The sequence below is a fragment of the Amblyomma americanum genome, chromosome 2, assembly GCF_052857255.1.
Source record: "Amblyomma americanum isolate KBUSLIRL-KWMA chromosome 2, ASM5285725v1, whole genome shotgun sequence".
Lineage (NCBI taxonomy): Eukaryota > Metazoa > Arthropoda > Arachnida > Ixodida > Ixodidae > Amblyomma > Amblyomma americanum.
In genome coordinates this window covers 108,699,618-108,716,420 of record NC_135498.1, presented here as the reverse complement: position 1 = coordinate 108,716,420, position 16,803 = coordinate 108,699,618, and positions in this window count along the sequence as shown.

Here is a 16,803-nt window from a genome sequence, read left to right as displayed (position 1 = left end):
TGGGGTTGAACGTGCGCGCTGACGCGCAGCTGAATAATTTTCCTCGGGATTCGTTATGGCAATGGTCATCCACCCTTGAATTGAACCTGCTGTATCCACGTAGGGCGTGTCCGGGCGGCCAGTCTATTTCTTTCGGAGGCTTTCGGTTCTGGCGGTTCGCTGCGCGTGAAATGTCAGGATGTATATTTCTGGCTATCTGATGGACATAAATTTTATAGCTGATCGATAGAGGAAGTTCCGTCCTTTGGCCGACCATGTACGTACTGTGAGGTGTATCTTGGTTAGAAGGGCTTGGTCTGTTCGAGTGATGGAAAAGAGCTTGAGCTGTGACGTATTTGCATGTTCCAGACATCTTGGAGCGGGTTGTCCACGCCGAGTGACGTGACCCGCTATGTTGGCACTGTCTTTGGGAGACTCAGGGCCATTTTGTAGGCGCCCGTATTAGTGCTTCTAGTTTTTGTATTTCTTACTACGTGAAGTGGGGGTAAGCAGTCCCATACATTTTCTGTGAGAAGCCAAAAGCTTGCACCAGGCGTATTGCGTCCTTTTCTTTTGTGCCGTAGTGGTCGCTGCAGACCGGCTGCGAAATCAAGTCTGGATGCTTCGCAACTTTACGGAAAGAGAAACAGCATGAATAATTTTCTCCAGTGTAGTAATTGTTCTGCTTTACTCTAGTACTTTCCTTCAGCCTGTCCATACGCTCATCAGAATTAGTGGTGCATGATGGTACCTGATGGCTCTAGTGGCGGCTGGTGTGTTAAGTGGAACAGCAGGCAAAAGTGGGAAATTTTGAATTAAACTAGCTTTGATTGTTTTGTCTTGCTCAGTGCTCAGAGAAAATACGGTGAGCGTCTTATGAAGCCTTACGTTCTAATAACACTAAACAGACGGCCAAATTAACAAAGCTGCCGCGGTCGCTATGTGCTTATGGTGCTCGGCTGCTGATCGGAAAGACACACTGGGGTTAGATCCAGGCCGCAGAGGTCGCATTTCGATGGAGGCAAAATGCTAGACACTCGTGTACTATGTGATATGAGTGCACGTTAAAGACCTTCAGGAGGTCGAAATTTTCTGGAGTCCTCCACTATGGCGTCCTTTATAGCCTGAATCGCATCGGGACATTAAACCCCCAAAAGCAGGTTCCAGACATTTTATGACTAACCGGAAGCAGATATGAGTAATATTTATGATATGTAAAGAAGTTTTGCTCTGTAATTCCTGCGTTTTGCACTTAAATGGCACCCTCCGCAGCCGGGCACTGACCCTACAGCCACCTGCGGCTTTGGCGGCCCAACATATGCATAAAATAAGTATCATTACTGAAGTATGTAAAATATTGTTACGTGCAATTCGTAGAACTTCCGGAGAAGACAGGTAAAACTGTGGCGGTTCCTGAGTGTTCCGAGAGCGCGAGCGAGAGAGAACAATTATCTCTCTCTACAAACGTAGGCGCTTATACTTCTAAAGTGGCACGTATCACTGCCCCCTCTTCTGCAGCATCGCCACGATGCGGCTAGGAGGAAAATGTCAGCGAAAACACAGCTGCAGTGAACCGCTGTTTTGTCAGGTAGACTGTCGTGGTAAGGCTTCATGCGAACAATGTGCTCGACTTCAGTACTGTACGACCGGCGAGATGAGCAAGCCGCTTGGGTGGGAGCCAATGCATACGTCACATCACTGATACGGCGCATTACTTCGGGAGGGCCGAAGTATCTACGCAGCAACTTTTTAGAAAGGCCGCGGGGAAGAACAGGTGTCCAGAACCACACCAAGTCGCCAGGCGCGTAACTGACGAAGCGGCGTCTGAGGTTGTACCTAACGGCGTCAGTCTCCTGTTGACGGGTAATTCGCAGGCGTGCCAATTGCCACGCTTCCTCAGCACGCTGAACGAAGGTGTCCGCGTCGAGGTTAGCGTCAGAGTCGCAGTAGGGGTGAACAGGCAACATAGCATCCAACGGAGTGGTCACTTGCCGACCGAAGACAAGCAGAGAGAGGGTCAGTCTGGTTGTCACCTGCAGGGCGGTGTTGTACGCAAGCGTTACGTACGGCAGAATAGTGTCCCAAGTTCGATGCTCGACGTCAACATAGATAGAAAGCATGTCGGCTAGTGTGCTGTTGAGTAGCTCCAGCAACCGTGGGTGATAGGCCGTAGCACGTCGATGGCTGGTGTGCGTCAGAGTCATCACGGACTGGGGAAAGCGGTCAGTGAAAGCAGTTCTCCGGTCAGTAACAACAACAGCGGGGGCTCCATGACGCCGGACAATGTTGTGGACGAAGAACTGCGCCACTTCAGCAGCAGTCCCTTTGACAAGGGGCGTGGTCTCAGCGTACCGTGTCGAGTAGTCGGTGGCAACGACGGTCTATCGGTTACAGACGAAGACTTCGGAAAAGGGCCAATGAGGTCCATGCCCACTTGATGAAAATGGGTCTTCGCTGGACCGATGGGGTGAATAAATCCGGCTGGTTTCAACGGAGGGGAATTCCGACGTTGGCAGTCACGGCATGTTTTTACGTAGGCCCACGCCGATGGGAGTAGCCTGGACCAATAATTATTTTGTTTAATCCGTGCGAGTGTACGACTTACTCCGAGATGGCCGGCGGAGGGTGCATCATGACAGGCACTCAAAATCTATGGCCGCAACTGCGATGGTAAGACAAGCAGGAACGCTTCTTTGTTGCTGGCAAAGATTCGCTTGTAGAGAACCCCAGACTGTAAAGTGAAGGTGTGGAGCCCACGACGAAAACACGAGGGATGCGAGCGTCGAAGCCTTCGAGGCAATCAACGAGCGGCGCGAGCTCCGAGTCCGCACGCTAAATCTCCGCTATTCGGTCGTACTAACAGCGCCTAGGAAAGGAAAATTATCGGCGGGTTCTTCGGGACCGATTGTGATAGGCGCACGCGTAAAACAATCTGCATCCTGATGCTTACGGCCCGACTTGTAGACGATTGTTAAGTCGTATTCTTGCAAGCGTAAGCTCCATCAAACCAAACGTCCTGAGGAGTCTTTGACGCTCGACAGCCAGCGTAAGGAGTGGTGGTCGCTTACCACACGGAAGGGTCGCCCGTAGAGGTGCGGTCGGAACTTGCTGATGCCCATATCACTGCAAGGCACTCTTTCTCTGTCGTAGAACTATTGGTCTCGGAGCGCGTAAGTGTCCGGCTGGCATAACTGATGACCCGTTCTGCACCGTCTTGTCACTGGATCAGTACCACACCAAGGCCAAATTGCTGGCATCAGTGTATATGTCCGTGACAACGTGTTCATCGAAATGGGCGGGTATTAGAGTACGTTGTAGACGGCTGCGAAGCTCGACAAATGCAGCCTCTTGGTCACTCCCCACACGAAGGGTGTGTCGTCGCGAGTCAGTGAGTTCAACGGTTCGGCGATTCGCGTGAAATTTTGAACAAAGCGCTAATTTACGAGCATGGATCCAAAAACCGGCGAACGGCCTTCATGTCAATTGGGCGTGGAAAACCTGAGACAACACCGGTCTTGTCAGGGTCCGGGCGAACACCTGACAACGTGACCAAGAAAGCGAAGTTCCTCAAAGCCAAATTTGCGTTTCTCTACCGTGATGCGAGTTGTGCGGATTTTAGTGCTTGTAGAACAATGGGCAACAAATCCAAGAATTGGTCAAACGTGGTCAAAAATATAACGACATCGTTCAGGTACACCAGGCAGGACTGACACTTCAAGCCGGAGAGAACGGTGTCGATCATGCGTTGGAACGTGGCCGGTGCTTCGCACAAATCAAACCGAACCACCTTAAACTCATAGAGGCCGTCGGGCGTCACAAAAGCCGTCTTCTCCCAGTCTCTCTCGTCAACTTCGATTTGCCAGTACCAGCTTTTACGATCTAATGACGAGAAGTATCGGGCGTCCCGCAATCGGTCAAGCGCATCGTCTTTCCTGGGCAGTGGGTAAACGTCCTTTTTGGTCACGTTATTATGTTTTCTATAGTCAACACAGAAACGCGGAGTGTTTTTTTTGACCAGATACACAGGCGGTGCCCATGGGCTGGTGGACTGCTGAATGACATCGTCCACAAGCATTTCGGCAACCTGATTCTGAATAACTTCTCACTCCATCGGCAAAACACTAAAGGGGCGCTGGCAGACGGGTCGTGTAGTCGTATCAATGATGATACGGTGCTTAGCGAGTGGAGTGCGGCCGACCTTCAAGCTCGTAGCGATACAGTCGGCAAACTCTGCGAAAAGGTCCGACAGAAGATCCTTCTCAACCGATGGCAGGGCCGGATTTATTTTCACTAACTGAAGAACGTGGTGTGGGCCAGCATTGTCTGTAGTGGGTCCTCCCATGGTGCACAAACCTGGGACCTCAGCAACGTCGCGGATGAAGGCAATAGCCGTGCCTTTGACGAGGTGCTGATATTCGTTGGAGAAGTTGGTCAGGAGGACGTCGGTACGGCTGTCACGTAGTCGGACGAGACCTCGGGCAACGACAAGGCCCCGCTCAAGCAGCAGTGGAGTATGGCCGTCCGCCAGGCCCTCGTAGTCGTGAAATATGTCATTCCGCACGAGAACCAGGACACTGCACCGCGGCGGTACCATGACGTCATTCTCGACAACGCTCAGAGCGTTGCTGCAAGGATCTCGGGAGCTAGAGCGGGCCAAGAAATGTTTGGACGAGAATGTGACACGTGCGTCCTTAAAGTCAATCACAACGCCGTTCACCTTGGGAGCCAGAGCGAGCCATGGCCTGTTTGGTTGAGAACGTGACGCGTGCGTCCTTAAAGTGAATCACAGCATCGTTCGCCTGCAGGAAGTCGATCCCCAGATCAAGACTGGAGCCCTACGAGCACGACAAATTCGTCAACGTGCGTGGAACCACAAATTCCAACTCTAGCCGTGCACTTGCCAACAGGGGAAATTAGGTGGCCACCTGCGGTGCGCAAGTGGGTCCCCGTCCACGGTGTCAGAACCATTTTAAGGTCTCCAGCAAAGGCACGGCTCATAACAGAATAATCATCACCGGCATCGAGCAGCGCGGCAATCTCAGTGCCATCAATTGTCACCACCAAATCTGATGGAGCATACCGGGTACTGTCGCTGCCGCTCCCTGTCCAGGTATTGTCGGCTCGATGGTTTCGCGATGCAGGAACTTGGCACGTCTCGACGTGAGCGGCATTGCCTGCAGAGGTCGCTGGTGTTACTTTTCCCGACTCGGACTGGGCGAGCGACGGCCAGCAGATTTACTCTGCCGGCCGGGGCTGGAAGCACGATAGCGGAGAGGCGAAGGCGGACTCGCGCCTTCTAGATTAAACACGGTTCTGGCGCGCCCAGAGATGCTCTGCAATCTCTTGCGGTCGTTAACCGTTCTGAGGACAAGGTGCGTCGGGACAGACAACGCGAAGACCGACTTGGCGGCACGGACTGGCTCGGCTCGGTAGAGACGACCGGGCTCCCCACAGTGGTAGCACAGAGGCCTACTGTCCGGTGTACGCCACAAATCCGACTTCCGAGGACGTGGCTCAGCTGTAGCAGGTGGAGTTGCATATTATGGGGTGGTGCTACTGACGGGAGACGTCGAGGTGATAGCGTAGCCAAGTGCGGTTGCGTGACATGTGGTGATGCTGCTCATGGCAGGCGTCGGAGTTGCGGGACTGTAGCCAGCCGTGCGACGTACAACGTATGCGTATGTAGGTCTGAGATCGAACTGGGGCGCCGCTTCGGGAACTGGAGGTGCCTGCGCAACCTGCCGCTCTTCGTCCCTGACGAATTCTGTCAGCGCTGCCAGCGGCGCAAGCGCATCCTGGGGCAGACGGAATCATTCGAGTTCCTCCCGGGCAACTGACCTAATCAGTTCGCGCAAGGTGTCTACACTGCCGCCAAGGCACGACGAAAAGGTTTCGGTCACAATGCTGCTAATGTCCCGATTGTACTGGCGGGCCCGTTGTTGGAGCCTCGTCTCCATGGTGGTCGCCTCGGTGAGAAATTCCTATACCGTGCGGGGTGGGCTGCGTACGAGGCCTGCGAAGAGCTCCTGCTTAACCCCTTGCATGAGATGGCGAAGCTTCTTCTCCTTCGTCATGTTGGGGTCAGCACGCTTGAATAGACGGGCCATGTCCTCGATGTACATGCGCACACTTTCGTTCATGCGCTTATTTCGGGAGTTCAGCGCAGCTTCGGCGGCCGTCTCCCGGCGGTCGGCGTTGGGGAATGTAGCCCACGGAATAATGAATAAGGAATAATGGTGCCGGGGCTTACTTTCGGGAATGCGGTTCTATGCTTAAGGGCTGCAGTTCAGTCGCTATTAGAAGTAAATCAGAGAACTGTCGGAAGGTTAGCACTAGGTGCCCACGGGAAAACGACTAACGAGGCAGTACAGGGGGATACGGGCTGGGCAACGTTCGAAGCACGGGAAGCTCAGAGTAAAGTACTCTACGAAGAACGCCTGAGGAAATTGGATGATAGCAGGTGGGCAGCTAAGGTATTTAAATACCTGTACAGAAAGAGCTTTGACACACAGTGGCGGAAACAAACTAGAAAGCTGGCCAGTAAATTTGCCAGACACGAGGAAGGAGAAAGAAAGAGCATTAAACGACAGATTAAAAACGTCGAAGGTAAAAATTGGATAGATTCAATGGAAAAGAAGCATAGTGTCGAACTATATCGATGCTGGAAAGGGCAGATCAGGAAGGAAACGTTTTATGATACCACAAGTGGCAGTGCCCTCCTCTTTGAAGCTAGGTCAGGGTATCTTAGAACGCGCAGCTACAGAAAAAAATTTCACGAAGAAGATGACACATGTGCTGTGTGTGGTAAATCTGAAGAAACAATAGAACACCTCATCCTAAAAGGCGATGGTATCCATGCCGATGTCGATGCAGGCACAGTAACTCTTCTTGAGGCCTTTGGGTTTAGAGATAACAATATTCATGTAAATAAATCCGCGGTGGAAATTAGCAAAAAGCGATTGGAGGATTGGTGGCACAAAAGCAGAGAGGTGGCATAAGTTTTAAAGTGTAGGAAGACGTTTTTTTTTAAAGAAAATGGCCAATTGTATTAACATCTTACAGCAGAGTAAACAAAAAAAAGGGAAAAAAATGAGCATAGTGGCAGCAACCACTGCCCCGTTATAAAGGGGACGCTCCTACCTTCCATCCATCCAAGAGATTCCGGCAAAGCGTCTCTCGAGTGAGAAGGGTAGTCTCGTGGTTTTCAGACCGCGCCCGGGCAGACTCTACCAGAGCAAAATATGCATTGTGGAGATTGCGCTCGTCGCTCCAGCCGTTGTAGCCGGCGACCCGCTCGAAGGACTCCAGCCAATCCTCAGTGTCTTCGACCACGTCACCGTGAAAAGATTGCGGTGTTCGCGGATGGGTGGGAAGGGATCGGCACCAGGGGCCGGGTGTCAGTGGCCATGGCAGTTGGACTCAATGGGCTAGGCTGGGTCGGCGCCGGGGAACTGGTGTCAGTGGCCGGCCATGTCAGTTGTACTAAGTGGCCGAGGCTGCGTCGTTTTTCTGGCTGGGGGAAGGGGCCCAAATTAAGGCGACTCTCCGCGGATACGCGCTGGTTCGCTGGTGGACAGGTGTGAGGTCCGTGGTGATGCTGTGCGGAGTGCGGTGGTCGGGAAGCGTACCCAGCACTGCTCCACCAAATGTTACGAGCAATTCAAAGGAGAATCTTCGGAGAGGACACGTAAAACTGCGGCGATTTTAGGTGGTCCGAGCGCGCGAGCGAGAGAAAACCATCTTTATCTACAAATGCAGGCGTTTCTACTTCTACAGTGACACGTATAAATGTCATTATTATTATGGTTATCATTATTGGGTCGGCCTACACTTTTTTTATCCCGTTCTGCATTTCTCGTAATTGTGTTTTTTGCATCATTATTATTATGACTGCAAAATTGCGCGGAGGGCGGCAATCCTTTGCCACAGCTTGTCGCTTGTCTCTGCCCGGGCACCACAAAGGAAAGCTGACAACAAGCATGCGTCGTCTGGATAAGTTCGCCCAGCGATCATCTCTCAGCGTCCAAGAGCTATAGCTTCACGATTTTCACGCGCAGGTTTCAAGCCTGCGGAATCAAAATCTGTACTCCTTCGACAAGACAGGGCGTCTAAGGTCCGCTGATCACGTCAGCGTCGCCATTGAAAACTTGGACTCACTCCCAGTTTTCTGCAGTCTGCGACAATTTGTCATAGCTTGAAGTTTCTTTCTGTCCGGGTGAGCTAAGTCTCGTAATTGGACTACTAGTTTTCTACTTACAGCAGACTGCCCTAGAAGGTTTTGTGTTTTTTTGTATCCGTAGAAGGTTTTTTATGCCCGTTGTGGGTGCGCTGAACCACTGACGTCCCGTGAAGATTGCATTTAATCTGTTCGTGCTGCAAAGATTGGTGTATGGTTTGGTTTATGGGGGTTCAACGTCCCAAAGCGACTCAGGCTATGAGGGACGCCGTTGTGAAGGTCTCCTGGAATATCGACGACATAAGGTTCTTTAACGTCCATTGACATCACACAGTACACGGGCCTCTAGAATTTCGCCTTCATAGAAATTCCGCCGCCGCGGCCGGGATCGAACCCGCATCTTTCGGGCAAGCAGCCGAGCTCCGTAACCACTGAGCCACCGCGGCTGGTCGTGCTGCAAAGAATGTTAAAAAAAATTGGCTGGGCCTTCGCTAAGGTTAAGCCTGGATATCTCGAAGCGAAAAGGTTCGGTGATGCTTATGGTTTAGCGTATGGTAGTTCTTTATGATTTAGCTTATGGTTATGCTTACGGTTTAACTTATGGATATGCTTTGGTTAGCTTATGGTTATGCTATATGTCTGCCTTGTGTAGTTATATAGTTATATAAGCGGTTATATAGTCGGCCTCCGCGATAAACACGCGCTTGCGGCGAACATCAAACCATGACGCAAGGACGCGGCAGTGGCCACCTGCGCCGCGCATGACGCCACGCGCGCCAGCGGCGAAAGGTCAGGCGACGGAGTCGGCGGCGGCCACCTGCGCCATGCCTGACGTAACTCGTGCTCCGACATACGTCGGCTCGCGCGAAGCGCGGAGTTGACAAGTGTAGTGAAAATTTTGCTTCAAATTGAGAGGGCGCTTAAACTTCGCCTTTAAAGGGACACTAAGGAGAACTCTGTCAAATTTTTATGTTAGCAAAGTCTGATAGTTGGGCATTTCATGGCTTTGTTGACGGTTTTCCTGGAGCGAAAGATGCATTTATTTCAAAGAAAATTGAATTCGAAGTTGAAAAAGTTTTTCCCGCCGCTCCGATTCAAACCGGAGAAATCTTATTACGTCACGGAGAACTCTTATAACGTTATAGGGCCGAGTGACGTGAAACGTGACGTAAACGCAGACTGTGATTTCTGGTGGCTAGCGGTGCGGTCTAGCAGCTGCCTAAATAAAGGCTACTAACGCCGCACGTTGAAGGCGTCTATCGTGGGTCGCTACCGTCTCTTCGTTTACGTTTTCACCGGCGTCTTGCCAGCGTTACGATGAATCCCGTTCCCGAACCCGACGACGTAGTTCTCGCAAAAACTCTGGTCGGCATTTCAGCCATCTCAGGCCCACAGACCGTGCGATGGTTTTGAGGGAGCACGGTTAGGTTAGTCGCCGGCGGCTCGTTTCCCCCTTCTGCCGTGAGCAGCCGTTGCAAACTAAATATCATAACCCCAGTGCGGGGAGCCGCTAGGGGCCAGGACAAGGTCGGCGCGTTGCGCCCATCGGAGGCTGGCAGGGGCTTTGGGGCCAACGGATTGTGATTCCTTGAACGGCGCGGAAGGGCCAAGTTATTTATTTATTTATTTTTTGCCACAAGAAAAAACGGATCGGTGCTGAAGGGCGGTCGAGTTTAAAGTTAGCGGCTTGAAACTAAAGCCGGCGCACGAAGCTTCAACGGCTTGCGCTATATCCTATGCGCCCACTGGATCGGGCTCTCCCGTCCACTCGCCGCGGAGCCGAATATCAGTCTGGCCGGGGCGGCGGCTGGCGCACACGGAGCGAAATAGAGACATGCTCCAAGTCTACGCCAGTGCGATCAGAGTGCTCCGAAGCCGCCGAACGCGTCGGCGGTCAAGCGCAGTTGGAGTATAGAGGGTCTCGCTTTGGCCGACGTGACGTCGACGTGCAGCGCGCGTACGTTACGCCGGAGCATAAATGCGCCTTAGCAGAGCCTGCGCTTAACCGCTAACCAACGTATTTGGTGGCGGCATATAGAGAGCCACTGAAACCGCCCGCCCTTTCACTGAATAAAAAAAAAAACCTCGCCTTTTTTTGAGTGAAAAAAAAAAACAAGAAATCCTGTGCCGATGCTTGGAATCGAACCAGGGCCTTTGGTGTTCGAGGCGGAGACGCTACCACTACGCAACGACGGCTCAATGTAACCACGTTTTTTTTCTTTATGGCATGAATATACACAAAACCAAAAATCGTAGTTGCCATGCCCGTTGGCGGACAACCGTTTCTAAAGGACTTTGATTACAACAAGTTGGTCCATCAGACTCACTACATCATCCGCATAGTCCTGCTGCTTCAGGATTTCTCTTAATTTATACATATGTTCGACAAAATATTCACATACCGATCGTGCATCCAAGTCACAATGTCTAAAAGCCATTCTACTCCTCAAAATGATGTGAAGGCCTAATAACATAATCTGGTCATACTGTGGCTCAAGGTATAACCACCGATAAAGGCACATCTAGTGATTGCACTCTTCCGATGCAGAAATCTCCTTGCTTTCGCTACGTATATCCTGGCCTAACAGAGCTAGGTCATAAGAAATTTTTCTCAACTGCCTTGTACCTTGTCTCCCGTCCCAAATAAACGATTTCCGTCAAGTAGTTTGAAGTTTACTGGCACTGCCAGGAATGTTTCGCCGGGATAGCGTGCGAAGACACAAGTGCTCTTGATACAGCGAAATGCCTTGTACAATCACCGACCATCGTGCCATCATATTTTTTCATCGACCGTGGCGATCATCTGACCAGCATTTACTGGCTCCTTCAAAGGTTAACTAGCACTTGAAGCAGCACTTAGAGTTCCTCTGCTGTTCTGCGCTTGTATATCGAGGCGCGTCAAAAACAAAACCACGGTGCACGCAAAGCTCATAACAAATCGAAACTCTCCTGGCCTTCTGTGGCGTCGCCAAGCATCGGTTTTCTTTGCTTCCAACATTAAGGTTGTCTTTTGTCTGCTTTCCGTGTGTGATAAAAGCGCACTAACGGTTTTAAAACAAAACTTACTTCAATATTGAACAGCGCCACCTTCCTTTGTCCGCCTCAGAGATTCGCATTTATAAATTCCTCCAAGGTGGCGTCTCTTGTCCTATGATGTCACCACGCTTGTACTTGCGAGATTGGCCAGTTGCGGCGATACCTGTATTTTGGTTTTTGTTATTCTCTATCTTCCAAAAGCTTTGTTTTCAATAAGAGGGACTTTTTTGTGATCGAGAGCTGGTATTCTATCGATACAAGCCAACTTCAATTTCCCTTCAGTGTCCCTTTAAGAGTGGAAAGCGACAGCCTGTTGGTGCGCTGCTACGGTGTCCACTGAACGCCATCACCCGTTCGGCGCGACGCCTTGTCCGTCGGACAAATCGCATACTCGTAATTAGTCATGTACGTACACATACACTTCACGAAGTAACAGAGGGCAACGCATTCACTAGGTCCAGTTTTTATTCAGATGGAACCAACGAGCGTTCATAGCGTGACGTTTTGTGCTGGTGATACCACACTGACTCCGAAAAGCACAGATAAGAGCCGGTAGAGGTTTTTTGAAGGGTACCGTCGAAGTTCGTTGTGTTTTTAGATTATAAAATATTTGCAAAATCCTTTCTTTCAGCTTGCAGGTTGTGGCGCTGTGTTTAATTGGTTCACATCATGCATGTGGCTTTCGAGGCCGCAGTATCCAAACTGAAATACATATTGCACGTTCAGTGCTGGAACCGGTAACAGATGAGGCCGATGAGGTTGCTCTAATTCAGATTGATATTGCGAAGGCCTTTGATAATGTGCCTCAAGAGTTCTTGTTTGCAGTCTTGACACATGCAAACATCGGGGATGTATTGCTTAAGTGCATTAGACCATGCTGCAAACAGTCCTATACAAGGTTGTTCGTAAATCATGAACTTAGCAAAAAAATTTCACCAGTTTCGTCTCTCCGGCTGGGCTGCCCTTTATCATCTCTGTTATTTGCTTCATACTTCGAACACTTGTGTCATAGTATCATCAGATCTCTAGCTATTCGAGGATTTTCACTTGATCAGTTGTAAATGAGAATTTGAGCCTACGTTGATGACGTCGCCCTTTTCTGTTCAGACAGAAAGAGTGTGCTGGAAGCTTTGCATTTAGCTGCGCAGTTCTGTGACGTATTTGACGCGGCTCTAAATTCGAAAAAGTTAAATTATTCTGGGTGGGTTAAAGGGGTGCGAAGCATAATCGTTTCGGTGGCATTACCTGGGGCTCGGATTCCCTGCAGTTTCTTGGAGTACCCCTTCATCAGGCACGGAATAATGGCTCTCATTGAGAGTCCCAAGGTCTTTCTGTGAGGCTCCAAACGAAGGCGTAGATGGGTCGGGAGCTCTCGATTCTTGCTCGGGCACCACTCTGCAACGTCTTCTTGGTTGAAAAGATCGTGTAGGCATTGGAATAGATGCACTGTGCGAGGAAGAAGGCAGAAGCGCTGCACAGACAACTCGCAATGGCGCCATCAAGGGGCCCAAGAGTCGAGACAATTTCTTTTTTTTTTTGTGCAAGTCTGGAGGAGTTGGCCTTGTTGAATTGTTTGCCTCACCAGCTTGTATCTCGTCTTCATTCTTCAAAGCTTCAAGTCACCCATTTCTGATAGTGGTGCTTAGAAAGCGACTGAGTTGTTGCCTGCAATATCTGTTTGCTTCGACTGGAAATGACAGAGAGGGGGCTTCGTGTAGCTTCCTGAAAGAGATTGCCGATACTTTCGATTTCCTGACTGTTCGCGTCTCGTTGGAATATATATCTGACCTGTCAAGGAGGAAGATGACAAGAGTAATAATAGAATCTCCATTTCCTGTGCCCGTGTATCGGCAGCCTTACCTTACCGTTATGGATTCGAGTGTATTGAAACGAGTTCAACGAATGTATATTCAAACTGCTGCAAAATTTTTCTTTTTTAAACTCCACACTTCGACTGCACCCGTCAATTTCTGGCATCGCACCAAGGGGACTTTGTGCCACGGTCGGTGAACTGTTGCCTTGCGTTTAATGAAAGACGATCGATCATTGATTTGTGTGGTAACGTGATGCAGTGTTTTTCTGGGACATACTGCACCAAAAAATCAAAAAGGACATTGAGATGTCGTCTTACAGTACAACGTTCCTGCCTGTCATGAAAGACTCCAAGGTCCTGTGCGATCTTTTAAAGCTGATTGCACATTTTATCCTGCGAAGAGCAGCATGATGAATCGGCACGCAGAGCCACCTGTTTCATGTAAGTCTCTCCTCAGTGAGCAGTGCTCCTTGGTGCCGGATGTTTGTGCTCCGCAGCACAGGCCACCTGAATGGTTGCTCATTCTTGACTCATGTGTCTCTCTGTAGCAAATTTAATTTATAGGTGGGGTGCAGTGTACGAAGACATGAGAATGTGTGTCTGCATCGCGGAATAGTATGAGTGTACGTAAAGCATTTGGTAGCTTAGCGGGTTTAATTTCATGCAGTATAAAGAAAAAAGAACCTTGGTAGCGTGTTCTGCTTGTGCTCGGCTAGTAATTTGAGAGACCTAGGTTCGATTCCCCGTATCTTACACAAAATTTTTAATTTGGAGATTTTCTTGTCACAACGCCCACAACGCCAACCACACCGACACTAGCTTTTCTGCGACACGAGTTTCTTAAAGCTGTCGTGTTAAGAAGCCTCTCCTCTGAGCTCATTGTATTCCCAAATTGCTGAGACAACGGTTTTGTCAATGGGTTCATCTCAACATGAGGAATGTGAATGTCCTAAATGCCAGCAAGGAAACTGTAGGTGCGCGATTCCAGGCTCACCTGCTATAAAAAAAACTTCAAACCCTTCAAAGCCAAACCGGGGTTGTAGATCAAAAGCTGGATGGTCTTTCTTACATCTGACTTGATATCACTTCATTGCTTTCGCTTCCGGCTAAAACTGATCAGCTACTGATACTGACGACTACTGTAGACAAGCACCGGTAATCTGTGAGCGAGATGCAGAATTCTATCACATTCGCGTCATCGAAATAAGATTATGTACTCGTTAAGATAGAAGCAAGTCAAACATAAATCGAACAAGCCAACTCAAAGGTTTAGTCACTTGAACTCAAAGTGCAGGACTACAGACGGGATCCAAGCATTTAAAGCGGAGGTGAATAAACAGGAGAAGTACAGTCGCCGTCCAAACAAGAAAATTCTTGGCTTTCCTGCTACTCTGAAAGAAAAATTATGGACTCTTAAGGCAAGTATGGCAGAAATTTGAGCACCAAAGCCTTCTGCTTCCCTAGAATCTTTGCTTTCCATCGCTTACCGAGCCGAAAAAAACAACACTCCGGTCGTTCCCGTGGCTGTTGCCGCAGTATCAATAAAAGAAACTTGGATTGCTTGTCGCCATGAAGCACGGTGGAAGAATATCTTTCGCCGTGTCATGAACTGAACAACGTGCGCAAAGCTGATAAAGACCATATACTTTTTTCAGTAAGAACGTAAGAGTAGAAGACAGGGAACTGCTTTGGCTTGCCAGAAAAAAAAATGAAAGCAAAAGGAATATAATTATGTTAGAAGCAATTATGTAACAGTTTTCGCAAAGAACAGGGTGGTGCTTTTTTGGTTCGCGGCAACCACGTGAAACATCTAGTGCGCTTAACCTTTGATAGCGTCGTACCTTGTAGGCGCCCTAGGGATACCTCCTTTATTATTTTACTTATTTAATTCTGTAAATATTTAATTCTCTCACTTAAAAGTAATGTGGTACCATGTGCACTTTTTAAATGAAGAAAAAGCATTTGACATGCTATGCAATGTAATATTTCTCGATAACATGTACAAGGTTTTGTCGCCGTTTTTTTTTTTTTGCTTGGTCTTGGGATATTTTCCTGGAGTATGTTCCCAGCCTGTTTCTATTTCAAAAATTTGCAGCTTCCGTATTTTTGTCCACGCTGGTGTACCATAAGGCTTCATATTGTCTCCGTCGCTTTTTAACGTGTACGATATGAACGTGAGTAATGTGCTCCCAACTTGCAAAGTATTTCAATCTGCAGATGATAGTGGACTTATACGTACTCATGTGATTTTTTTCAAATGCAATCTCAATTCTTTAGAATAGCTGTAGAAAATTACTGCACTGGTTTGATATGAATTTGATTAGTAGTAATCATTCCAAGTGAAAATTAATTTGCTTCCACTGCCCATCCAGGAGTGAATAACTTTTTCATCTATTTTTTTGGACACGTCTTGACGTTCCAAATGTTTTTTCCTGCAATAAATTTTTCGGGTTCGGCGAAGCAATAGGGCATATGTTTGAAGCTTCGCAGTTGCAATGGTAATCGCCGCATCAAAGAAAACAAAATATTAGCTAGACTATGCAAATGCCCAGCTAAATAATCTGCGTGAAGCGCAGCTGGGCAGTGGCGGCGGCTGCTTGATACTGACGCGTCGTCTGCTCTTGCTATAGCGCACCCCTTCTGACAACGAACCTCATCTGAGACGGAAGTTCCGAAAGTAGAAGGCCCACCCGCTATGTGTTGTAGCTGTGACTCCCTTCGTCGACTACGTTCTTCGGTCTAGCTTTGCCAGATATCCGTTTTTCGTTCGGCGGCGAGCGCAAGTGGATCTTCTCTGCGGTGACATCGGGAATCTTGAGAGCGACGAGCTTCGTTCCGCATCACCCATAGCACTGAGGCACGGAAGCTGCTGCACCATCCGCGCGTGCTGGGTTTTCTGTTTGTTATTTTGCTTCCCCGCCCGCCAGCAGAGGGAGTCTTGGCTGAGTTCCCTCTCAAGGAGAGCTTGCGCTTCCGAGCTGCAGTCACTCGGAGAGGGTGAGAAACAGAACCGATTACTCTGGCTCGCGTCCCCAATGGCCTTCGCGCTTCTGAATGCAACCGTCATGCGCTCTTCTTTCTATCTCTCTATTCTCGACGGCGTCCCAAATTCTCTCCCTCTTTTACGGCCCTTATTTCTCCCATCACTGCCCCTCTGCGTTATTTCACCCTTCTCTCCTGGCCGATATGCTTAGTACCCTCGACGAACCACATCCATGCGATGACTCACAGTGGACTCCGGAAAACGGCTCAGCGGGCTGAGCGGACCAACACTTTGCCGTAATCATTGCCTGCCAGCAAAAAGAAAAATAAAAGCACAGAAATTTCACACAACCCCATGCCACCGTTCTGAAAACTTTAGCGGGAGGTTCATCCAGCGCACCGCACGACTTTACCAGCAACTGCCACGAGTCATTGCTGCTCAAAGTTCTGCAGGAGCAGTAGATGCATGGATGGTCTGCGACACCACAGGACTTTAAAGACGCGCGCTGCCTTCGAAATACCTGTTAGACCAGCAAAAAAAGTCTGGATGATGACGGAGTTGCATCTAGCCTAGCTGTTACATGTGGAGACAGTGATATAGCTGTATTTTCTTTGTTGCTGTCTGTTGTACCGCAAACAGCAATATCCCAGTGCTAGAGCTCTTTAATGTAACTTTCTTGCCACCGATTCGACCCTCCCTGTTGGAGTCGCTAGGTCAATGTGTAATACGTTCACACAGGGGACGCGACTGCACAAGAATGCTGCAACAAATTGTGCTAAACCTCGAGCACAAGGTTGAGCTGCCAACCGAGATGCA